At 43.2% G+C, this 26,719-nt stretch overlaps 1 protein-coding gene across 2 annotated transcripts in view; it reads right to left on the minus strand.

The window, feature by feature from the left end:
• The window catches only part of PPP1R42 (protein phosphatase 1 regulatory subunit 42), a 1,058,014-nt gene that overhangs the window by 798,482 nt on the left and 232,813 nt on the right, over window positions 1-26,719 (minus strand). For both annotated transcript variants that reach the window (XM_069621142.1, XM_069621141.1), the window contains exon 2: window positions 26,366-26,450. The gene's annotated coding sequence lies outside the window, so the exon portion shown is untranslated. The remainder of the gene's footprint in view (window positions 1-26,365; window positions 26,451-26,719) is intronic.

The raw sequence follows: 26,719 nt of genomic DNA on the forward strand, positions 1-26,719 counted from the left end.
AGAGTACACAATGGAAAAGCGGACGCCCGGTCTCGCATGAGTGAGTGAGAAGAGGCATTCACTACACCAGACACCGTGGCCATCATCCCTAAAGAACGAATCCAAGGCATGATTGCCACAACCACCAGACAACTCTAGACAACTTAAAATCTGACCTGCAACACTTGATGAGCCCACCAGCGCAACAGGAATGGCTAGGGAAGGGAGACCGGTATACGAACGTGGACAACCTACCATTCTACCAAGGACAATTGTACATCCCGGATAAGAAACTACAGAATCAAATAATCGCAAACTATCACGATTCATTAGTAGAAGGGCATCCAGGAATAGCCAAAACCCAAGCTAAAATAAAGAAAAATTACTGGTGGCCAACTTGGCGAAAGGACATTGTCCAGTTCATTGCAACCTGTGGCACCTGTGCACAACACAAGTCCCAAAAACAAAGTCCCGCAGGTCTGCTACGTCTTTTAGAAGTACCCCCAGCACCTTGGCAAACGCTATCAATGGATTTTATTACATACCTTCCCTCCTGTAATGGATACAATACCATCTTAGTCGTCGTAGATCTGTTTTCCAAAATGGCCCACTTCATTCCCCTGAAAGGTCTCCCAACTGCTTCTACTCTAGCTACTGTGTTTTTGGAACAGATCGTCCGGCTACACGGGTTCCCATCAATATTGATATCAGACCGAGGAACTCAGTTTGTCTCTGCATTCTGGAAAAGGTGTTGTAAAATTGCCAAAATCGACCTCCGGTTATCTACAAGCCATCACCCCCAAACCGACGGCCAGACCGAATGGACTAACCAGACCCTCGAGCAATACATAAGGTGTATGCTGCAACAAACCGAGGATACCTAGAAGGACATACTTTGGTTAGCAGAATACGCATATAACAACTCCATTCACACCAGTATGGGACAAAGCCCATTCTACATAGTGTACGGTCGACATCCACGGGCATCTGTTTTCAACCCACTCGAATCATTATAAATGCCCGTTGTAATGACCTTACACAAAACCATCACCCAGGTTTTTAAGGAAGCAGCAAAGCATCTTGCCAGAGCCAAAGAGAAACAGAAGCAGTTTGCGGATCGACACTGAAGGGAAGCTCCCAACTACCAAGTCGGAGACAAGGTTTGGTTAGCATCCAAAAACATCCCCCTGAAAGGACCATGGGTGTTCCGTCCCAGATATATGGGACCCTACACTATCAAGGCTGTGAACAACCCGGCGGCCATGAAATTAGAATTACCGGCCCACATGCGGATCCACCCGGTGTTTCATGTCACCCTCCTAAAACCATTGAGACCAGGTACGCGGATCGATAAAATAGTTGAAGGAGAACCAGAATACGAAGTTAAAAGGATCCTAGAATCTAAGATGGTCCGGTCCAAGTTATACTACCTTATAGACTGGAAAGGTTATGGACCCCAAGATCGGCCTGGGAACCCAGTGAGCATGTCCACACTCCACGATTAATCAGGCAGTTCCACCGCAATAACCCCCCTATACCAAGGCCAGGGGGGAAACCACCCATGAGAGGGGCCTTGAAAGGGAGTGCTGTCATGGCCACAGGCCCCAGAACACAAAAACCACACCATCTAGTGATGGGGGCAATGGGTCACTTGACTCACTTCTGTCCCTTTCGGACCCATAAACACAGGGGCCCTGGCTGGACTCAGAGAGAAGGGGTCTGGAAGGGGATCAGGCGCACAGGCTGGCATACTCAGGCCCCCTATTCTCCACGCAGGAGCAGTCCCGAGCAGCATCACCTATTACCACCAGTCACCACATAAGCGCAGAGGGCGAAGTCAGACCCGAGCGACCTCACCCCTGGGAGGGCTGCAATCGTGCCCCAACGCCTCCGCAGAGACCAGGTGAGCATAACATTGGCTTTTTTACCTCTGGTTTTCACTATCTTCTCTGTTCTCCAACTCCGGAAAGCCTTACTTCACTGGTTGCATAGACTTTGTGTATTTCACACTGTCATCCTTCTGCTTGCTATTTCACACTGCTCCACTTTTCCGAAAACTCCCAATTCAACAACTTCCTTGCCAGTCCCCTTTTCTTCCTCTTGTCGTGATCGTACTCAAGTTCCCAACTTCCCCACTGCAATCATTAATTCCTTCACCAATTCTTTGTATATTTCTTCCAACCCCTTCTCATTACATCAGCACTTTTCATCAGTTGTCTTATTCCTTTCCTCCACCTGTCTCATGTCTCCCTGTTTTCTTCACCCATTTGGGCACCTTCCGTCTTCCAAGCAATGATCTTCCCTCTTTCTTCTTCACCCCTTTGGGTACCTCTTGCTGTGTGACTACCAGGGTTCCTTTTCATCCTTTTCTCTTAGAGAAAGGGGGAGGATAACCACAATATATATACTGTGGCCACAGATGGATAAAGACAATTTAAGATGTAAATTACTGAGTTTAATTTCTGGTGCGGGAAAATTGATTATTGAGCCATAGAGAATGACATCAGGAATGACATTAGCTATAAGTAATATAAAAGGCTTGCTAGCAGCAATCATAGGGGCGAGAGCCGATGACATTTGCAAACAAACAGGACATGCGGGTGTGACGGCATGACACACGATGGAGCACCATTTAATAAATGCAGAACCGATGTTTGGCGGGTGCTCAGAGTGCAATACCCCGATACATCAGATATGGGTGCGATTATGACTTGGAAAATGGGGGAGGATGAAGATCCTGTTGCTTACATTCAAGATATTCAAGCGAAATGGCACCTTGAGAGGCGTGAACCGTGGGATAAAACAGTAGAATTATTTTGACACATTTTGTGTCTGGGACTGCCCTGAGCCAGTGCAACGCCAATTGAAAAACTGGTGGGAAGGGAAGCAAAGCCATGGCCAGAAATACAATTGACGATTAATGCAGGAGAAGAATATGAATGATAAGGAGAAAGCTGAGAGTAGAAAGCAGGAGGAAGCAAAGTTTGTCAAGAAGCAGTTCTCAAAAATAGCCATAGAGGGAGCAGTATTGACAAGTAATAAAGGTGGGGTGACACAGGAGATTCAATCAGTGCAGCAAAACAATGTAGGGTATCCCACAGATCAGAGTGGGTAGAATCTTTGGCCAAGAGGAAGAGGAAATGGGCAGAGAGGAGGAGGATGAGGTGGATTTCAAAACCCTCAGGGGAGAGGAGGATTTAATGGTGGACAACTGCAACAATGTTGGAATTGCGGAAGAATAGGACACATAGCTAGAACATGTAGAAGCAGAGGCATACGGCACAATTGGCAAGCTCCCAGAGGGGGGATGGGCTATGCTCCACAATATAATACAGAATCACAGGAATATTATGCCCAAGATCACACGCAGGTTCAGACAAGGTGTCACAATGGAATATGACTTCAGGCGTTCAGCAAGCGCCTGCACCCAAATTAGGGAGTGTGGCTGTGGTAGGAGGAAATCCTTACAGGTACAGCGATGAACTTATATCCAAAATAGGACAGCCCACAGAGCGACCTGATGTGTTCAGTACTATCAGTGACACCAGACCCCCAAGAGTAACAAAGGGTCAAAGGGACGATAGGAGGCAAGACATTTTCATTTCTTGTAGACACTGGAGCAACTCGTTCCTGTGTCCATGAGGGAAATACCCAATGTCAGGTATTGCAATGAATGCATAGGTATTCTCTGGGGCAATGAGTTTAGTTCCTTTTACAGATTAATTACCAATCTCTATAGGAGAAGACAACAGGTCTATGCCATTATATTGCAGGCAAACGCCAGTTAACATGTTAGGGGGTGACTTAATGACGAAACATGACAATGGCCCTCATTACGACCCTGGCGGATTTTTTCCGCCATCGACGGACTTTCCGGCCATGGCGCAAAGTCCCTTTACGCCATGGCGGATGGCGGACTTACCGCCCCATTCCGAGGTCGGCGGGGCGGTAAGTCCCCATTGACCCATTTACCCTTCCCCATTCCCATTTCGGCCCCATAGGGCTCAATGGGAGTGGGGAAGGAGTTAATTACGCCACCGTAAAATACGGTGGCGTAATTAACACCAAGGTCCCAGAGCGCCATGGATTTTTCCGCCCGCAAAAAGCGGGCGGAAAAATGACCATGGCGCTCCAGGAACTCGTAGTTGGCGGTAAGGGGTCCGCGCAGCTAACGCTGGCGCAGACCCCTTAGCGCCAGGGTCGTAATGAGGCCCAATATCTTTTACTGATGAATGAATAGTGTGCTCCACTCCAGGGATACATTATATGAATGTGAGAGAGTTTATATTAGCTTTTACAGGCCATAAAGCATTACGATGCGTCCCTTAGGACCCAGTGGTATTTTTTAATAGAGTGACTGTTCTATTATCGTGGTTGCCCAGATTGATAGGTAAACTATTAAGAATACCTGATGAGTTTTTGTTTAGACCAGAAATTCCTATGGATGATGAAGAAAGGCAGATTATCCACTTGGAGTTAGAAGCAGCAGTGGTAACAGAGGAAAGGGTGGTACTTCATGGGACAGATGATGAGGTAAGAGGACGGAGAACAGCGATAGCCCACAATGAATGATATAGGCTGACAGATTTGACGGACGAGGAGTTGTTTAAGGATGAGAACTCAGATGATGAATTAGTATTTTTCATAAGTCGCACTTTCTGGATAAAACTAGAGAATAGAGAAATACCGCAGAGCATGCCGTTGGTAAAAAATACACTGTAATTTTACCAGGAAGATTTAGAGAAAGTGCCAAAGATTTTATGGACCACAAGTCCATATGACGTGGTTCTATTAAAATGAGTAGGAGCAGTTAAAATCAAGCTTAAACCAGGAGCACTTTTGCCACGTGCAAAGCAATACTCCATGTCCAGAGAAGCGAATGGAGGTACATTCGAGGCAATTTCAGCTTTGATGATGCAAGGAATATTTGTACCATCCAATTCTCCATGTAACACAGCTGTGTACCCAGTGAGATAATCGACGGGGGAAAGGGGGGGTCGTGGAGATTTATTCGGGACCTTCGCCCTCTAAACAATATAGTCAAAGCTGAGTTTCCTTTAGTTCCAAATCCTGCAACAATACTGTGCAACATCCATCCCATCTAAGGCCAAATATTTTACAGCAATAGATTTAAAGAATGCATTCTTTTCAATTCCTCTCCATGAAGACTCACAGGATTTGACTTCCATTCCACCTGAAACATACTCGATTACCCCAGGGGTACTGTGGGTTCCCGTCAATCTTTAATAGAGTCCTCCAGATGAATTTAGGCAAGAAGAAAGATGCTCATGACTATCCTCTCAGAGAAAGGATATAAAGTGGAGACAGAGAAGTTACAATACTGTCAGGAAGAGCTCTTGTATATAGGACAGTTTATTTCTCATGAAGGGAGGAAACTGATGCCTGAAAGAGCAGAAGCAATTATGAAGACCTCAGAACCTAAAAAAGTGTGGGAAATGCAACAATGTTTAGGCCTATGTAACTGTTGCAGGCCCTGGGTTTTCTATTACAGTACTTCTATTCAACCACTTTTAAAAGGACTTAAAGAAGCACAGGAGGGCAAGAGTAAAATAATATTGACAGATGAAATGACTGAAGGATTTGAAGAATTAAAAAAGGTGATCAGTATAGCCCCTGTGTTTGGAATTCCAGATTATCATGAAGAATTGCATTCATTTTATCATTCAAATGGAGAAGTTATGACAACAGTCCCTACACAGAAAAATGACATTAGGACATGGACACAAACCATTAGCCTATTATAGTTGGATTTTAAATCTAGTTCTGAAAAGGCATTATTTTTGTGAGCAGTCTTTAGCTGCTGCTGCACCATTCGCAACTGAAAAGGCTTCAAGTATAACAATGGGGTGTTCAGTAACATTATTTGTCGGGCATGCATTATTTGCGATTTTAGAGAAACCCAAAAGTACATTGACCACACACAGAGCATCAGGATATGAGGTAATTATATTCAATCCTGCGATTAAAATTGCCAGATGTAAGACAGTGAATCCAGCAACGTTTATAGCTAAACTAGTAGGGGGGGATGATTATATACATGATTGTACAACGTATACTGAGAACTATAATGAAATTCCCCAAGCTAGAGAAAATGCCCTTGGGAAGGGGAAGTTGTTTTTTAGTGATGGTTCTTCAAAAATGTATCAAACGACTGGCGAAAGGCATACTGGATCACCAGTAGTAAAACTGAACCGAGATGGTGAATTTCAAGTAGTGACAAGCACGATATTGCCTTTGCATCGCTCAGCAAAGGCTGCAGAATTAGTGTCGCTAATCACCGCACTTCAGAGATTCGAAGATGCGGAAGTGACGGTGTACTCTGACTCTGCCTATGTGACATCAACTGTACACGCAGGTCTGTCACATTGGAAAAGGAGGGGCTTCCTCCACGGAGACGGCACTCCAGTGCAGCATGCAGCCCTATTGGATAAACTTATTGAGGCGTTAGCATTCCCATTGACTCTAGCAGTCATAAAATGCACAGCACTTTCTAAAAGGACAAATTTAATTTCTCACAGAAACGAAGTGTGAGATTTAGAAGCCAAAAAGGCAGCCTATTTCCCAACCATTTCCAATTTTTAAATAGAAAGTCTTAAACAAATGACAGGATGATGCATGTTGGTAAAGGAGGGCTTTAAAATGCTGCATATTGTCCAGTTAATTGAGATACAAGGGCACGCACCACAAGAAGAGAAGGAATTATGGAAGATGCAGGGGGGTTCTATATCTCCCACTGAGGCAATTTCGAGACATGATAGCACTGGAAAGCTAGTTAAGCCTCTAGCATTATTAAGGGTAGTGCTCGAACATTTCCACTACCCTGCGCATGTGACTCAAAAGAGTCTAGCTGCTACAATAGCAGCAGAGTGGTTTTCGCCAAACCTATTAGAGCATGTGGCACAGTTAATTGTAAATTGCATTGTGTACCAGAAATGTACTGCAGGGCACACTTTGCAAACAGTGAGAGGAGCAATTCCTAGACCCAATGGCCCATTTTAGCACCTACATATAGATCATGTAGATATCCTGCAGACAAGCAACGGTTACAGATATATGCTGGTTGTAGTATGTCCTTTTTCTAGATGATCGAGGCAGGTCCATGAACACACCCTGATGCCACGTGCACTGCCAAGTTCTTGTGCTTGAAGAGTTTCCAAGATGGGGTGTGTATAATGTTTTGCGGTCTGACAATGGACCGCATTCTGTAAATGAGTTGTTCGAGCAAATAGTTCTTCTGCGAGGCATTAAGCATACGTTTTATTCCGCTTATCACCCACAGGTGAATAGTGTTTGTGAACGATTAAACTGATTATTGAAGGAAAGGATTGCAAAGATCAAGATGACTTTAAAGAAGGGATGGCTACATTGCCTATCCCTAGCCTTATACGCTCTAAGGAATCAGCCTGGCTCACATCACCATCAAACTCCTCATGAGTTGGTGACTGTACGCCTCATGAGAACCACCCTTGCTCCTCCAAATAGGTTAAAAACGGATGCCCATAGCATAGAAAAAACATTAGGTGATGAGATGCATGATTACATATCAACAATGACTACAAGTTTTTCTTTCATGTCTCAACAGGTCAAGAATCGAAGGGAGGGTTCAAAGAGAAGCGACTAAGACGATCAACCCATTGAAGCAGAGGATTGTTAAAACAACCTAGTTTAAACACAGGAGACCAGGTGCTGGTACGAAGGTTTGTACGCATTAGGAGCACTCTCCGCTTTGAAGGTCCATACAAGGCAGACAGTCACACCCGCAGCAACCAAGCTAAAAGGATGAAGAGCCAGGCTTCATTTGCACCACATCAAGCCATATAAAGGAGAAACACCGACCACTTCTGTAACTACCCACAGTAAAGCAGCGAGAAGAAGTTCCACGTATGCAGACTTATTCTATGGCCTAGAATAAAGATAGGGTAAGTAAAGAGCACAGCAACACGTTAGACTAAAGGCCTATATCTTTTAACATTTGGCAAAGGAGTAAGCAGACTTGCAGTTATCCTGGAACTTTTTTTGATAGGCTCAAGAGACAACGCATTGAAGTACCGGAGAGAAAGGAAGAAAAGCACACTTCATCTTTATGTTACCTATTGCAATTACATCACACATATTCTTGTATGCTTTTTTTTATCTACATATTACAGTCTTACCGAGTTCTAATAAAAAGAAACATCAACATCATAACGTTTTTTGGAAATTTTAAGAACAATCATTTTATTTTTAGAATATTTGTTGCAATCATCTTGCAGTTGTTGTTATACAGGTGTGATTCATAGAGACTTACATATTAAACGTTTGAGCAAAAAGGAGGAGGTTTCAGAATATAAGAGGATCATGCCATCAAGAAAATCAATGCGTTTACATGGAATAATAATTGTGGTGTCATTCTGCATTACGATTTGTGTTTTCATCCCGATTATTAAAACATTTAGACAAGTTATAAGAAACAATATAGATATAGTGGATGACAATGAAACATTTACTGTTGCCCCTGATGAAATCACGAACAGCATTTTTTATAATCTTACTAGGCATTTATTTTGATTTAAAAGGGATATTGGGGAAAATCATGAAGGGATAAATACATATCTTGACAATTTGGCTCATTTAGAGAATAACCTATGTATCAGCACATGAAAAAGGTGGGAAGGATAACATTATTGGGCCAGTAGATCAAGAGCATATATATAATTGCCACCAAAATGGGGAGAGGTTTGTTCATTGGTGCTGATAACCATGCCACCCTTAGTAGTACTACAAAGTCACCTGCAGATTACAGGCTTCCGAAAAATGGACACACACCAGAGGAAGAAAATATTGTTTTATATTAGTAGACAGAGGAGAGATCATTACTTCTCTGCAAAATCAATAGAAGTCTATTATGACATTCCAGATCAATAAGTGTAAATGCGCAGTACCACAAGGTAGAAAAGATGCATAGAAGCTTGCAATAGAGGAAAATATAACGTGGAAAGGACAACCATAGTTGGAAAAGGGACGCCAGCTTGTGTAAATATTCAATTCAACTACCTCAGAAGCCAATCAGGGTTGCAGAGTCAGGAGACGCTGGAAGAATAGCTTTGCGTGCAAAACAAACATGAGCGAATGTTGACTTTGTATCAAGGATGCTATTTTAAGGAATAGCTGCAAAGTACGGAGGGAGCCAGACGGATAAGACATGGGTGAGACATATTTCTCTTAGATTAAAGAAGAAGAAAACATCTGCAAGAGCCAAGTATTGGTCAATTAAAAATGTATCAAGTATATACAGGGTAGAGTGAGCAAGTTTCTAGAGGCCAAGAGGAGCAATAACACCCATTAAATCAAATAGCAGTAAATAAGAGGCTGAAATTGACAAATGTGTGGTCTCTTCACATGTGTCGCAGAAATTGAAAACAAGGGCTATTCATTAAGTCTCGGATGAAGATAGTAATGTGATTTCACTCACTTGAATTTCCTAAAACAGAGAACAGGCTACAAGGTCAACTACAGATGGATAACTTTAGCTCATGGCCTGTCTGATGAGAGATGGACTAATTGGGAAAGAATGGAGTAATCTGACATGATTCAAGCACCTGGGTTTCGGGTTTCCTTACGTGCTGTTAGCCGAGCCGAAAGTCCAAGGTTGGGCGAGAATGCCAACCAATCAGTGGATCTATGGGGCAACCTGCTATACAATGTTGCAGAGAGCAATCCGTTGCCATTTTGTTCACTATAATCAGTATTATACATATTTAGAGGTAGTTTGAGGGTTGTCTTACAGATAAGAGACAGCCAATGAAGTACTAACCCATATACATTCTATAAGTAGACATGTTCCCCTAACCAATCCCTTCCGTTAATATGTTTTATGGTTTGCCATGTAGTATGACGTCATAGATGATGCATGTTGTGGTATAATACCTCTGTGTAATCAATTTTGTGTGTGATTGTGCAAGCATTCCTCTGGTGTTTGCCAGTTGACCATGCTTTATTAAACAGAGACTAAAGTAGTACTTTGCTATATTCCTTGTGTCTGCCCAGTTATGTGGTCTGAGATCTGTATTGGTTATTCCATCTAGCACAAGAGACGCTTCAAGGTGCTAGAGCACAGATGGACAGACCAAGAAGGTTTCAGAATGCCCAGTTGGACATAGACAGGTAGAGTTGGGAGGAGGAATCAGTACAGGACAGGGCATACACAGGAGGTTCAGAGAAAGAAACAAGGGTATGGAAACCCAGAGCTAGGGTCGAAGGGATAGGCAGGTGCAAATAACTCAACCTCTAATGAGACAGTCAGACCCTGTCCCCTACATGGTGGTGCCTAACGCCGGAGGACCCATTTCCCCCAGAAACCAAGATAACCATGGAGGGAGCCAGATGTCCTTCTGGAGTTGAAACTCCAGCTTTGCTTCTCTCTGGTTGAGGGCAACAAAACATGTAGGCCAGGAACTACCATCAAGTAGAATTAGGGTGCAGGAAACCCCATACTCTAAGACGGATATTGAGAGAGGTTTTCGGGAACCCTTGGAGGTGTTCAGCCAATCCGAAACAGAGGACTGAGCGGTCCTACAACCCCAGACTTACCAAGAAGTAGTAACTTTTTGTTTGAACACTACTTCCTTGAGGGACATCCTTTCTTTGGTCACATTTTACAGAGCAATACCAGCAACCATTCCTGGAAAGTAACAATCCTGACATTTCAGTTTACCTTATTCCTACCCTGCTTATTATTTTACCTCTTCACTGTAAAATGCCCCCAATAAAACACCCTTCTCTTAATGTTCTCAAGGTTGTCTGCTCATTTCATCACTGTCACACTTGACAACTTTCTCAATTCAATGGGAGCATAAAGGCATACCCACCAGCCTCATTGGAGGTGCTTAGCCTCCAGTTTAAAATGCACAACTACTAAATTCAGATTACAGCAGATGCACCCGGCTGCTGAGTAAGTGGTAATCATATGTGAATGTGCACTCACTTCCAGTCCTTGTTGAGGAGTACAATAATTAAGTTGGTTATATATGATGTTCAGCATTATGACTAATGCGTAAGCTACACATGGATCTTTTTCAATAATAACAGTGGCAGTCTGTAGGAAAAAGAGGGATATGATTTAATTTGACCAATTTCTAAACTGTATTGCAAAGACGTCTGCCACAGCCTCGTCATAAAAAAATTACTTTGACTAAAATCCAGAAATTGTTGATATGTCTGTCAAAATCTGATAACATCTGGAGGCAATGAGAACAGAGCAGCTCACGCCATATTATGTGAAAACTGTACAGGGTCGGATGAGATCTTTTCTACATTAAGGCCTGTCTAACTTGACATAAACCATAAGGATAGTGTGATATCTGCCTGACACGCCCTTTTCATTCATAAACACCATGTACTGGAAGGCACTGGTGTTTACTGAAAAATAGTTTGACATTACATTGCATGCCCCTTACTGTATAACCAGTCCAAGAAGAAAAGGTTTTTGATCAAGAACAAAGTACTGTCGACTGCTCAAGTCTTACTCATTAGGTGTGAATCTCACATGTTTGAGCAGAGCACCACTCATAGCCTCAATGGCTTTATTAGAGTTTAGAGAAGTTTCAAAACTAGAAGGACTCATGTTTCTATTATTCAATAATTTTGGTTCAAAACATTCAAATGTCTTAACTGTAATATTGCTATCTCTGTGGGTTGAGACATAAGACTAAGACATATTAAGCGGAAACTCTAGAAAACTCAGCATGCTGTGCTATGTATTCATGACAAACCAGACTTAACAAGTAGCACTGAAAATCCAATCTTGCTTATGTAGCTCCTCATGATAGCTCTTTGTTCCGTACCCATCTCCACCTCGCTGGGATTACCTATCGGCCTCCGCCTGCTCCCTGCTTTGCTTCCATTCCCTAGGAATGGCCAGCAAAGGACAAAAACGAGTTACGTTCAGCTCAATAGTCCCTGCTTCACATGGACCTAGATTAGGAGACAGCACTGAGAATCTGAAAAAACTCTCCATCTATGAGAAATGGATGCTGGCTAAGCAACCAAATTGTCTTTTCCAGGAGACTGGAGCCTCTTCACCTACGACCCCAAGTTTTTGGTCAGCCCATATACAAGTATAACAAAGTTCTTCTGCCAGTCGCCACCACTAGAATCACTTCATTGACTAACTCCTTCTTTGCCTCTGCCCACATCCATTTAGGCAACCTGAGTAGGCCTCAGTATCCTGTCACAAAGCACCAAGGAGATAATCAGAGGCTGAGATACTGTCTTAGGGTTCACCTGAGGTTTATTGTAGTTAAAGAGAAGAATTTAAGCAAATATAATTATGATATGTACTAGTTAAAGCATTCCTAATGTCCATTTTACCTCCAATCCTTAAGGATCCCTCCCTTCCAACTCTAGGAGAAGCAGTCTTTGCATAAAAAGGACATTTCTGAAGTTTGTCGTGCAATGGAAATAAATCAGTCTTTTCTGCTAACAGACCATTGAGCAGATTCTCTTTTTCAGGGGAAGTTGATCATGCACTTGCATGATTTCAATTTCACCTGGCCTACTAAGATCGTTCTCTGTGTATCCCTCTGTTCCCCCTCCCTTGCCTCGTCGCGCCTTGAAACACTTGTGTATAAGCGTGTTATAAATGCCATATCATATCATATGTAACAGACCAGAAAAAAGGTCAAATCTTTCTCCAATCAACAAAAAGGGGTTTTTCAAAGTCTTTCTTGGTCTCTCCCCGGTATCACTCACAGTCTTTGTGCTTTGTTGGGTCCGATGATAGCAAAGAGATTCATTATTGATTCTTTGTTCAGAGAAGTCTTAGCGCACCATCCATGTGCCTTTGTTCTCAAGCTCTTCTGGGGTGTTGGGCCAGCCATGTACAAGAGTTCAAACATGTCGCGAAAGCCAAGAGCATCAGAATAGGAGCAGTTCGGTTCCACGTCGGGAGGGAGGCTGGGCTGGAGGTGTTGGGGCCTGTTGTTCTGACCCTGGCAAACTCTCTGGTAAACTCCCTTTTCCCAGGGTCCTACGTATGTGGGCTCTCTGCCCTCCAACTCTCCTAACTGCCTTCAGGTAAGGTTGTGTCTAAGAAGGGCTTCTTTACCCTCGCTTGATGGAATTGGTTCAGCTGCGGCTTCTCAGATATCTGCTCTACGTTTTTCCATAAGCTCCCCTGCCCACCACAATCACAGCACTTGTAAGTTTGGTTGGTGAGGGTCCCACCCTAGCTTTTCTCCATACTCTTTTTCAACTCTTGGCTTCCTTTATTGCCACCTCCTTCTGAAATCCCAGTCCCACCTTCAGCTCCTCTTTCTCAGGTCCTCCCTCTCACAGTTTGTTCTGAACTTGTAGGCCTCTAGCAGTCCGTTAATCCAGGCTTTCTCAGCTTGTATGTGGTTTGATGCAACTTGGTATCTCTCCCCTCTTGGGTTCTCTCTCTGTAACTGTCCTGCTCACTTGATAGTCTTAACTCCTCCTCACAGGTAATTTACCTTCTTTCACTCGTCTTTGTTGCCAGTCTTAATCTACTTCCCACATAGGGTTATTCGTTCTTCTCTTTATATGCTTTAGACACTTCCAGTTAAACATTTTATATTTAGGGTTTCCTGTTCTAGGTGTTCATAGGTTTTTTGTTTTTTTTTACTTCTGGGGTTGTTTTTCCAGTGTTTTCAAAAATGTTCAGAATCTGTGTTTATATTATGTTATGTTATGTTATTTGGCATTTATATAGCACCTCATGTATCATTGGTATGATCTCAAAGCGCTGGTAGGTTGAAGGCCCTCGGGAACCGCAGTTCAGTCAGTAGAGAGAGAGAGTGTGGTATGGTGCATGGGTGCACCGGATATGTGTGCAGCTGGTGTGGTTGTTGCATGATAGCTGCTTCTTAGCGGTAGGTGTGGTGCTGAGGCAATCATTTGGATGTGTTCAGTCTGGAGAGTGGACACCCAGACTGAGTTCTGGCTGCGTTAGGCCGGAGGAGACGCTTAAACTAGCCGTAAAGTGCTCAGTTAGCTGTGTTTTATTAGGATGATGTGGAGGTCTTGGGGTCATGTCAATATGAGAACAGCTAGACCGAATGCGTCATAGTACAGCTGTGTTCTAGTTGAATGATGGTGTATAAGGAGAGTAAGCATAATAGTGTGATATGGTGGTTATCAGTAAAGCGCATGCGATCAAGCACGAGAGCAGGTCAGGGGGCGTACATTGGGCACAATTTCTAAGTTCCAACAATAAGTGCGAGACATGATATCATTCACAAGTCTATCTTAGTGCGGGATATGCTATGATTCACAATTCCAACTAAGTGAGGGATATGCTACAATCATAATTCTATCTAGATGAGGCACATGCTATCATTAACAATTCCATCTAAGAGTGGCACATGCTATCATTTACAATTCCAACTAATTGTGGGATAATTATCAGTGTTTTTCCCTAGTACCCCCGTGAAATAATCATGGATAACTCTTTTCCCAGTGTAAACACACAAATATTCTTTCATTGTATCATTGCATGCATAAGTAGGGTAATATCTCTCATGACCGGCTGCAATAATAACATATGCCCAGGTATGAGAGGTTAACCTTGTAATCCAACCTAATGCAACCATTGCTCAAAAATGCCCATCAATCACAGACTGATGTTGACCTGTTTTGACACTGGCATTGTCATGTATAAAAGGTGGCAGGCTTTGAGAACTCACAAGATCTTTAGGCAATGCAAAGTGCGATTAAATTATTTGCCAAGGTCACACACTTTGGTTAAGCAGCGTGCTAGAAGCCCCAATGTTTTGTGGCTGGTCTCTTGGTGACTGTTGTGATGCATCACAGGACCCCAACTAATCACATTTAAGCAGCACGGAAAAGGGACAAAAATGACTAGTTACAAGAATAACATATGCCCAGGTACTTTTGCCCCCATAGCGAAAATCAAAAACAGTACCCATGACTATACGCACAGTAAGTGAACATATATCGTAAAGTGAAATATACAAATGTAGTTCAATTGACCTTCCCCTTAGAAAAAAAGGTGTGCAAGACAAAAGAGCATTGGGCTTTAATTAAAAGTAATGAACACTATAAAAATAACATGAGAGAGGAAATGCTCCAATAAATATGCTGGCAAAGTATAAAAGGTGCACAACTTTTGAACCCAGCCATCTGTAGTTAAATATTCCCTGGAAAACAAATCCTAATACGAGACAACTGCTTGTGGTCTTGTGGTTAAGCGTCTGCACTGGAAACACGACAACCTGAGTAAAATCCTGGTTGCCAAATACTTGAGCAAGTTTGCCAACCTCAAAAAAAAAGGGGGCTGCGTCTGCCCTCTGAAAAAACATTACGCTGTCCACCCACGTGTCCTTTACTTGTGCCCTGAAAAGCAGCCACAATCGGGGAATAATAACTGCACTCGCAAATACAATTGTGGCATTATTTCACCCCTCTTGACTCAGAGACTGGAAATACCAGGATGCAATTCAGCAAACGTAAAAAAAAAATTGGGTTTTGAAAACGTATTTTCAAGGCTTATAACAATATGGAAGGCGTGAAGGGGTTACCGGTTAGTGTTTCAGTGTTTGACAAATGCAGGGTTCATAAAACTATGAAATGATAAACATATTACATTCTATCAAAAAAAGACACTTTTTGGTGTTAAATGTGAACATCTGTCACCATGTATTCCCTATCAGTTACTTGATCTATCTTATTTCACTCGCACTGTAGCGCCTTACCAATCACTAAAGCAATCAATATGGTGCCACTGCACTACTAGTTTGCAATAGGGCAACACAAAAACGACCGAAAATCACAGACAGGGTTCGCTCGCTTTGGTTTGACCTTTAGTTTAGAAATGCAAACGTTCGCCAATACCCAAGGAAACTGTAGGATTAAAAAACGCAGGCCTTGCTTGCACTTCTAGTGCTGCTGTCTTCAAGCACTACATCCTGCAAAAGAAGACTTACCAAGACAGCGGTTAACGACGAGGCTAGGCATGTTCATCCCACACACATAAGTCAGGCGCAGAGAAGGGGCACTGGACGTACCCCCTGGAGGTGTCCTTCCACTGCAACCTCTCGCCATGTCACATCAGCTGAAAGGCGACACCAGGAACTAAGCGCTTCTTGCTATCTGCCCATCTCAGACTGGCTTTACCTGTCAGGCTGCCACGAAAGCGGACGTCCTTTGCAGCAGCTGAACTGAAATAAATTAACTTCTAGAGGGCAGTAGAGCAGCGGCAGGTGGTGCAGCCAATGGATGAGGACGTGTGCCTGCCAGGGTCCAATCTGATGACCACGAGGGGTGACGTGGAGTTGAACCAAGCACATGAACCGGTGACCCAATCCCTTTCCACCCGTGATGGAGGTGATGCAACCCTCCTGTGAAAGCAAGGCGGTGAAGAGAGGCAGTGACAATGCAAACCGAGAATGATGCAGCCGGCACACGCTCTCTTCATAGCATCCTCTGCCAAGTCAACCTCACTGTCTGCCACAGCAGGCATTAACAACTCCATGGAACAACGTGAGAGGGAGTGAAGTAAGAACAGAGGGGCACGCATGCATGCAAATGAGAAACCCATAGTATAGGGCTCACAGCACCCAGGTAGAACAAAGAGGAGTCCGTGGGTGGCAACCGAGAAGGTACAAGGTCACTGATGGAGAAAGAACGTATGTTTTGTTCTTGTGCTAATGAAGTATCAGGGGCTGGTGGCCGGCAGTGCAGCTAACAGCTGAAACAGCAACACTGGCTGTGATGTTACTGAAACCCGAAAAGCCAATTTATATTTAGTATCTTGTTGTTATTACTGGGACGATTTTCTCTCTCTGTGTAATGTTGCCCCAGTGGCCCCCCGCTTCTTCCATTTTTCCCATTGCCTCTCTGTATGTAGGGGAACATTGCAGGGCCTGGCATTCACTCAGGTGTTCCTCTTCTGTATATGCGTTCTCGTTCCTCGGTTTAGCCGGTCTCCCGTTCTCGGCTTCCCTTCTGGCTGTTGCTGTATACAGATGATGGCTTTAGGAAGCTGTTTGAGCTCCCTCCTCTGATGGTCTTGGTGTGGTTCATTTGGCGTCCTGTCCACCACGATATGGACGTAGTGCTGTCACCTGCTGGTACAGGATTCCACTCTCCTGCCTCACAATGGTTTCTCTGTTGATGAATGCGCCGGCGTATCAGACAGGCGTTCTTTGCCTCCTCTAAATCGCGAGCTCCACAGTTCATCTCAGGTCCGCCTCACAGGCATGATCACGTCAGAAGGCTTCCCCTGCATACAATACTCTCTCTCTGTCTCCATGGTACTCCATTTGTCTCAGTTAAGTACACGTCTCTTGTTAAAGAGACACCTTCTTTTCTTTTTCCAGGCTCGTTTGTTTCAGCATTGGCTTCAGCCAAATATGGAGAGCTTACATTATTCTTCGTAGCAGATAGTCCCATATGTGCTACTATAGTATGTGGTTTAGAAAGTTCTTCATACGAATGGGTGTCCTTGTCCCTTAAGGGGGAGTCTCTCCCAGTGAGGTCCACTTGGCGAGACCCCCAAGGAGGATCTTGCGGAGCAGGCTCGCCTCCCTAGCCTCAAAGGGGTAGGCTCCCCCCTGGGGAGAAGGGATGAATACCTTTGATTAGTCACAGCACACACACACTCATTGGGCCGGGTTCTCTATGAGGGTTTGTACCTGTCAGGAGTTCCCTAGCTGGCATCAGGTCACCGAGCTGTCTGCTTCCGGGATGTCTCTAGCAACCTTCCCGGACTCAGCATTATGGCTACACAATTTCAGCAGCATTGTGTTCCACCTTCAAGATGGCGGTAACATAGGTACTGCAATAACGTACTAGCGTCCCCATCCAAGATGGCAGAGACGCAAGTACGCGCAGGTTCCACACCGGCATTACGGCCGAACGCCATGAAGTCTGGGGCTGCAGCTGTGATATATGAGGAAATTGCATCAGAGCTCCAGCATCTAACAATGAACACCATGAACCGGAGCTACGTATTGTTAATTCCTTTTTGACTCTGTCTAGGTAATTAGGATTTTCATTTATTTGAATGTTGTGCTATTTGAATTTGCTTTGTTTTCCCAAAGAAGACTGATACCCTGGCTTCAAGGGAACAGTTACCTTGCCTACCTTTCCTCTGTACTACTATCTGTGAAATTAAAAGATACCTTTTAGATTTACAATAGAATTCCCAGCATGTGCCAAGGTTGTCTCAGGTAACTAGCATTCTATGGAAAAGGGTGAAGAATTTTACAAGTAAATTCTACAGATCACTGATAACTAATGTCTTAATTTCTATCCTTTGTGCAGTTTACGTTCCTGACTAGTAGTCTCCTGTCCGAGCCTCAAGTATAGCCATCCACAGGTGGCTGAAAGAGTGCAGAAGATATACCCTTGCAGGGCTGGAATCAGGAAACCCAGGTTATGTAATTTGGTGGCAATCCTTGTTCCTTTCCGCAACTGGCTGACTTTGTGGTTCCTGAGAGCTCAGGTTTGGATGACCAATCTGGTCCTGTGACAAACTGCAACATCTTCCTTCTCTCTCTGAACCATGGAGGCAGTAGTCAAAAACCTGGGTTCCTCTTTGTAAAAGCTAGAGGCAGACGTTACTGCCTCCAGACAAGAACATGCAGTATTATTCCAGGCACTTACAACCTTACAGGGTAAGGTAGACAAAAGAGAGAAAAAAGCCCCACCATAGGCCACCCATGGGGAACATCTGGACCAAGCCCTCCCACTTCAGGGAGTCAGGCTTCTGCTATTAATTCACATTCTTTATTTACCCTAGCTACATTGCCTCCTCCAGGAATGGGACCAAGCATTCCATCATCCCCCCATGCTCACCAAATTTGCTGGTGAGACTAATGAATTTAAGTGTTTTGTCACAAAGTGTCAAATCAATTTCTTCAGCTGACCCTAACTATATACTTCTGACCAAGCAAGGGTTGCTTTTATCTTGTTTAACCTCAATAAGATCGCATTAGCCTGGGCTACCCCTGAACAGAAAGTAATGATCCCATCCTCTTACATTTCAATGAACTCTATGATGCTTTTCAAGTCATGTTTAACAGGTGACATGCCACCCAGTCAATCAGAAATGTGTTTATTGATTTACAGCATTTGCTAGCCTATGGCAGCCCAATTCCAGAACCTTGGTTCAGACTACTTTGCCAGAAGATGTTCAGTTAAACCTCTTTTATCGAGGCCTTCAGGACGAATTGAAAGACGCCCTTAGCCAAGTAGTGAAAACCCCTGCACCCATGACCTTAAAAGACTATGCAACATTGGTGGTCCAACTCAACCAACGATGGGGTGAAAGAAGGGGAGAACAAAGAAGATGAGACAGAAGGAGACCCTCCACTTGAGGAGAGAAATGCCTTTACCTCCTCCAAAAAGTAAAATCCTATGCAATTTGGAAGTACTCTGGCCCAGTATCCGCAGACGAAAGAGAACAACATTGCAGACATTGTAGTTTATGCTTCTATTGTGGAGAACATGGCTGTTCCGTCCGAAAATGTCCAAAGTATTATCTTCCTAGTTCGGGAAACAAAATCGCTACCCAATCAGATGGGAGAAAGTGACCAGCAACAACCCAAACGCCCAACCAGTAGCCTGCCCGACCATGCCAGGCAATGCACAACATTTTATCATTCAAGTTCTCTAGAAGAGGGGTCCAACACCTGGGTGGATCTATTCGCTCTCATCCATAGTGGATCCACTGGAAACTTGGTAGACCTAACATTCCGTTGGAAACTACACATTCCTTTGCAAGACAAGGAGAGGATTGAACCACTTCTTTCTGTAGATGGATCAACTTTAATCTTAGGCCCCATTACTCAACAAACCAAACTCCAGACAATGATTTGTTCAAGACCTCACCATGAAGTGATCTCTAATTTGCACTATTGCTGCCACTCATTTCCAGATAATAAGTGGCATCCTCTGGCTAACCTAACACATCCCTCTTATAGCCTGGAAACAGAGGAAACTCACTTTCACCGGGGAGCAGCGCCCCCCCCCCCCAAGTTGCCAAAAACAGAACTTGGAAAACGTTTCATGATTGTCTGTTTCCCATGATACAAGTAGCTATTGCAAGAATTTAGGAATTACCCACAGTATATTAAGATTTTGCTGATGTCTTTGATCCCATAGAGGCTAACAAACTCCCACCTCATACTTATAGACCAAATGATTGCCAATTCAAGCTGTTACCAGGAGCTCAAATTCCATATGGCAGGGTGTATGCTGTTAGAGAAAAAGAGAACATCATACTGCAAAAATATATAAAGGAGAATCTAGAAAAAGACTTCATTAGACATTCCACCACACCTGCAGGCGCCCAAGTCTTTTTTATAGCCAGGAAAGGTGAAACAAAACTAAGGTCTTGTGTGTACTATCGCCAGTGCAGCACAACCATGTTTAAGAACAGATATCCCTTACTATTAATCCAAGTCCTTACTTATCAGCCTCGCCCGAGCAAAAGTTATACTAACCTGATCTAAATGGAATCTATAATTTGGTAAGGATTTCACCTGGGGATAATTGGAAAACTGCTTTTTGCACAAAATGTGGACAATGAATATGAATATCTCGTATTGCCCTTTGATATTACGCAACACCCTGTTGACTTCCAATATTTCTTTAACGTCATCTTTCGTGATATCTTGGCTATCTACATGGTGATCTATTTGGATGACAGTTTTCTCACCATCTTTGGAAGAACATATACACCATCTGCAGGAAGCATTGGCACGACTTTGGTCTAACCATCTCTACGCCAAAGCATCCAAATACATATTTCAGCAAGAAAGAGTCGCTTACATTGGATACATTTTGTCACTTCATGGAATAGAGATGGACCCCAAAAAGAATGATGCAGTGCTGGAGTGGTCTGCTCTCCAGACTATTAAAGAACACCAACGTTTCCTAGGATGTGCACATTTTTATCGCAGGGTCATTCCCAAATATTTCCAAATCCTACTACCACTAACACAGTTTTGAGAAGAGGAAGGTCGTTCTGTTGGGATTCAATGGCCCAAGAGGCATTTGAAAAACTAAAACTGCTTTTCAACACCAAACCAGTATTAAAACTCCTGGATCCGTATTTACCCTTTTACGGTGGAAGCTAATGCATCAGATTATTCAGTGGGAGCTGTATTATCAGAAAAGGATTCTCAGTCATTAAAATCCCATCCGGTGGCAAACCATTCACAAAAACATAATCTAGAAGAACAAAATTACAGTATCTTTGATGAAGAGTTATTGGCAATCAACAAAGCTTTCCTGGCCTGGAGACAACATTTAGAAGGAGCAAGCTATCCAGTCCTTGTCATAACAGACCATAAGAACTTGGAATTCCTTCTTGTTGCTAGGGCCATTAATCAGCGTCAGAAGTAATGGATCAATTTCTTCTCCTGTTTCGTGGAAACACTAAACACTGTGGCTTATGCCTTGTTTACGTTGAGCCCCCATCCCACTTACCCCCATGAGGGTACCCTTAGCAGCTCCCAATCAAATGATAGCTATCAATCAACCCAATCTAGAGGCATATGTAGAATTAATAAAAGGAGAGCAATATCAATAGAATGAGGGAAACCTTTTTAAGTAAGCATGTGAAAAATACTGAAAATCAAGACCTACGAAGGACTCACAAAAACCCTTTACTCCATTGGTGTCATGATACCATGGGGTTTGGACATTTTGGAATCAGAAAAACCCTAAAGAAGGTTTAGAGATATGTTTGGTAGGATAACTGTCAAGACGATGTGAAGGACTATAAACGAGGATGCAGCACTGTGCAAGAGCAAAGGTATCATGCCAGAAAGTCATGGGATTGCTCCAACCATTGCCGATACCCACAGGCCAAAGGAAGACATGTTTGATATATTTCATTACAGACCTACCATTGGTGCAAGGCCAGACAACCACTCTGACCATAGTGGGCTCCTTTACCAAAATGCTCATTGTATAACTCTCCCAAGGATGTTCTCACCCAGAACTTCATTCAAAGTTTTTTTCAGCCCCACGGACTTCCAGAGACTATCATCAGAGATCGGGGGTCCCAATTTGTCTCAAAGTTTTAGAAAGAAGCCAGCAGACTGATGGGAATCCCTTGGAACCATGCTTAAGTCTATCATCCCCAAAGCGATGGGCAGACCGAGAGAGTGAATAAGACAATATCGCTGGTGTTATGCCACCGAATGTATTGAAGATTGGTTAGCTCTCCTCCCAGTGGCGGAACTTTCATACAAAGATTCATTCCATTCATCTGTTGCTGATATATCATTTCATCTCTCATACGGATACCATCCCATCTCCATCCCCCTGCAAAAGAACTCCACCATCCCTACAGCCACAGGCAGGATATGGCTACTGAACAAAGGCTTGCATGAGGCCTCCATTAATCTGAAATAGACTCAAGATAGTATCAAGAGTCAAGCAGATAAGAGAAGGAAAGACGTTCCATGATATCAAAGACATGATGAAGTTTGGTAGTCTACTAAAAATAAACATATTCCCACCTGCTCCTAGAAATGGAAACCAAAATGTATTGGCCCCTTTTTTATTGAGAACGTTGTCAATCATGTGGCAAAAGTATTGGCTCTTCTGAACACCTACTACACGATTCATCCCATGTTTTATGTCTAGCTTCTCAAACCTGTTGCTCATTCAAGAAAATATATGGATTGTCACCTTTGAAAACCACCAGCAGTTGGCCCACAGGATACATACAAAGTGAGGAAAAGTCTATATTCCCGGCGATATAGAGGCACCATACAATATCTGATCGAGACTGGGTTGGCTATGGACATCAAGAAAGGTCTTGGATTTTAGCCATGCATGTATTTGCTCCTAAACCCCTCAAGAAACTCCACACCACCCACCCATAGAAACCTGGGGGGAGAGCAGAGAGGATGAGGGCACTGGGGGGAGGTCCAGAGAGGGGGACATTCTATAAGGTGTTGCCTAGCTGATATCAGGTCACAGAGCCATCTGCTCCAGGGACATTTCCAGCAGCCTTCCTGGACTCAAGGTTATGATTACGCAACACCAGCAGCATTGAGTTCCCCCTTTAAGATGGTGGTACGATGGGTACCGCAATAACATATTAGGGTCCTCTTCCAAAATGGCGATGATGCAAGTGCATGCAGGATCCACACCATTATTAGGGTGAAACGCCATGATGTCTGGGTCTGCGGCTGTGAGACGTGGATAAAGGGAACCCACTCTGGAGCCCCAGCATCTCGCAAACCACAAACTCCATGGACCGGAAATATGCATTTTTCATTCCTTCTTAACTCTTCAAGATTTCTGTCTAGGTAATTAGGTTCTCATTTATTTTAATTGTGGGCTATTATGTGAAGAAACGGCTAAACAGGAAAAGATTCCTAGCCCTCCAGCAAAACGGAATTTGCTTTGGTTTGCCAAAGAAGACTGATACCCTGACCTCATGAGAATAGTTCCATGACCCAACTTTTCTTCACATTATAATCTGCGAAAACTAACAGATACCTTTTAGTTTACGAATAGAATTCCCGGCATGTGATAAGGCTGTCTCAGGTAACACATGTTTGGGGTAAAAGGGGAGGGGGATTTTACAAGTAAATTGTGTGGATCCTTGTAAACGAATGTCTCAATTGTTATCCTTTATTTGTATTTGTATTTATTGATTTATAAAGCGCCTTACACCAAGGCGCTGTACAGTGGAACAACTTAGCACATAAAACATAAACAATATAACGGTAGAAGCAAAATTACAATATGAACCATTCAACAAAACAGTGAAAAGAGCAATTAACTTAGGGGAGAAGGGGGGGAGTAGTGGTGATGAGTTGGAGGAGGGAAAGGGAAGGGAGAGAGAGGGGAGGTAGGAGAAGGGGGAGAGATAGTCAAGGGGAAAGAGTGAGGAGGGAGGGGATGGAGAGGGGGAGGGGGTTTCAAGGAGGAGAATGGAGGAGGAGAGATTTAAGGGAAGTGCGAAAAGAGGAGAAGGTAGGGGTGGAGCGGATTGCGAGAGGAAGGGAGTTCCAGTGCAGAGGCGCTAGGAGTTGGAAGGAGCGGAAACGGGAGGAGGCACAGGGGGAAGGAAGAACAGTGAGAAGGAAATGGTCAGTGGATCGAAGGGAACGGGAGGGGGAGTAGAAAGTGAGAAGGGAGGCGAGGTAAGGGGGAGCAAGACCATGGAGGGATTTGAAGACAAGGCATAGAAAGTGAAATTTAAGTTGAGCGTGGAATGGTAGCCAACCAAGGCAGGATAGCGAGGTGGAGATGGAGTCACAGGAGGTAAGGAGACAAAGGGTACGAACAGCAGAGTGGTAGATGGATTTAAGGAGGGCAAGATGAGATGTAGGTAGTCCAAAGAGTAGGGAAGAGCAATAGAAGAGGCGGGAGAAGATGAGGGAGGAGATTAAGAGTTTGGTAGCGTGGAACGTGAGGGAGGGACGGATTTTACGAATATTGAAGAGGTGATAGCGACAGGTGCGAGAAGTGAGGGAAATGTGTTGGGAGAAGGAGAGAGAGGAGTCAAAGAGGACATTCCAGACCAGTAGTCCCCTTTCCCAGCCTCAAGTCTAGCCACCCACGGGTTTCTGAAAGAGTGCAGAGAGATACAGGGTTCGAAAATAGAATTCAATTAGCAGGTGCTAAAACCAGCTCCTGGGTGACAGGCTCCATCCAGTAGGCAGGAACTCCTGCTGGGGAACCAAGAACAAATCCACAACACACTGCAAATCTAACTTTCACATGAGATGCACACTTTGACTTTTTGCCCATTATGTATGGTCCATTACATTTAAATGTGTCATAGATGTGTCCTTATTCTTCCCTATTTACATTATCAAATATTCAAAATAAATGTCACATATCCATGTTAGTAAGGCACTAGTTGGCCTGGGGAGCCAAAAGTAGCTCCCGCTAACTGTTGATTTGAAACTAGCCAGGCTCTCCCAGGGTAGAAGCAGGAGCTAAATAGATCTCTCTATTTGCAGAGTATGGGGTTTGTGCATTCTTCAGACACTGGAAACAAAAAGTTGGTTACCACACATGAACAGGAGCACTGGGGTTCTATAATTATGAGCTCAGGACCACTCTGACCACAGCTTCTCTGATGAGCGAGTTTTGTATTGCAATATCGGTACTCAGCCCTGCTGTGGGGGCGGGGCTGTGGCATCACACTTCACTGGTTTAGAAAACAATATTTCCCAACCATGGGGTCTGTAATAAAGGCTCAGTGGAATGAGTATCCTTGCTACTGCTTACCAGAAGACTTTGTGCATCTGTTAAAGGACCAGTTGCCTTCTTGTTGCAAGTGTGAAGTTACCCTGCCTCCAGACACAGGTTTTGGGGGTTGAACAGGGGATCCTCCCGAAGTCCTGCATCACAGAGCGGGTGGTGATACCTGGCCCCCATGGTCATCTTTCCCCAAATACCCAAACTTCATCACCTCCACAGATCAATCGTTTACTTGCACACCATGGATAATGCTAACAAAGAAGAATCTACTTCCTGCCCAGTGTGAGAAGAAACATAACTTTATTTTCAACATATCCAAACAACAATGATGACATTTCTCTTTCCTTATTTTAGATACTGTTAAGGCTGCGTAGGCATGACCAGTCTTTTTTCTGCTTCACCACTACCTATCGAACTTGGTAAAATGAATTCAAAATCCCTTAACTGTGCATAAGTCAACCATTCTCATTAACAAAATGACACAAATGTAGGTGTAAACTAGTAATTAAAATTTCACTTTATATTAAATAACAGTGTACAGATTACAAATAAGGTTCACAAAGCTATATTCAAAATAACATATTGTTAAATTCTTAACAATATTAATCCCTGTTCTGAGTCCCTGTTAATGAATAGGAGATGTAATTCTGAATTATTATACACATAAATGATTACATATTAAGCCCCATTAATGGATATTCATGTCATTCATAGTGTTAATTAACTGAAATTGGCTCATGATCAGTCTCTTCATCTCTTCAGTATAATTAATTCCTCTTTTCACAGTCAATCACTTGCTCGCTTTTTCAGAAAAAATTCTGACACCTGGCCAGTATTTAGCACAAATTCAGGCGCTTTTTCAACATAAATATTTAAATGAATGAGTTATAACCCTGTAAATTAATTATAATGGATGACAGTAGACTGCGGAAAATTCAACAATATTAATTCCTGAAAAAGGAAAGAAGTTATTCTTCACACTGCATTTTTTCCAATTACTGTAACCCTAAAATATTTAGACAAATAATTATTTATGGCTGCCAGTAAACTCAAACCATTTAAAAGTCTTATTGGTCCTACTTTATATTCAGGCCCAAATTATCATTGTTAATTCCAAAATCTTATGGTAAAGTTTTTTTTGTTACTATAAATCACGTACCTCAAAAATTAATTTGTGAAGTTTTCTTCCAAGTTTTTTTTCAATTGCTTATAACGTTCAAATTATATTTCTTCTCTTATTCCATCTGCAAAAAAAAATCATTTATATTTGAGTTTGCACATACCAAAGCAAAATACTAATAGCTATACATTATTACCACATATAAATAAATGCAACAGTGAAGAAATGCTTTTTCCTCCTCCACACAGCAAGAACAATTCTACCTTTCCTCTCCTTCACGCACAAAACACTCACTATCGTCACCCAAATCATGTCAAAAATCGACTATGCAAACAGCCTCTACCTCGGAATACCAGAATACCTCCTGAAGAAACTGCAACGGATCCAAAATGC

The sequence above is a fragment of the Ambystoma mexicanum genome, chromosome 5q (assembly GCF_040938575.1).
Source record: "Ambystoma mexicanum isolate Mex_15411 chromosome 5q, UKY_AmexF1_1, whole genome shotgun sequence".
Lineage (NCBI taxonomy): Eukaryota > Metazoa > Chordata > Amphibia > Caudata > Ambystomatidae > Ambystoma > Ambystoma mexicanum.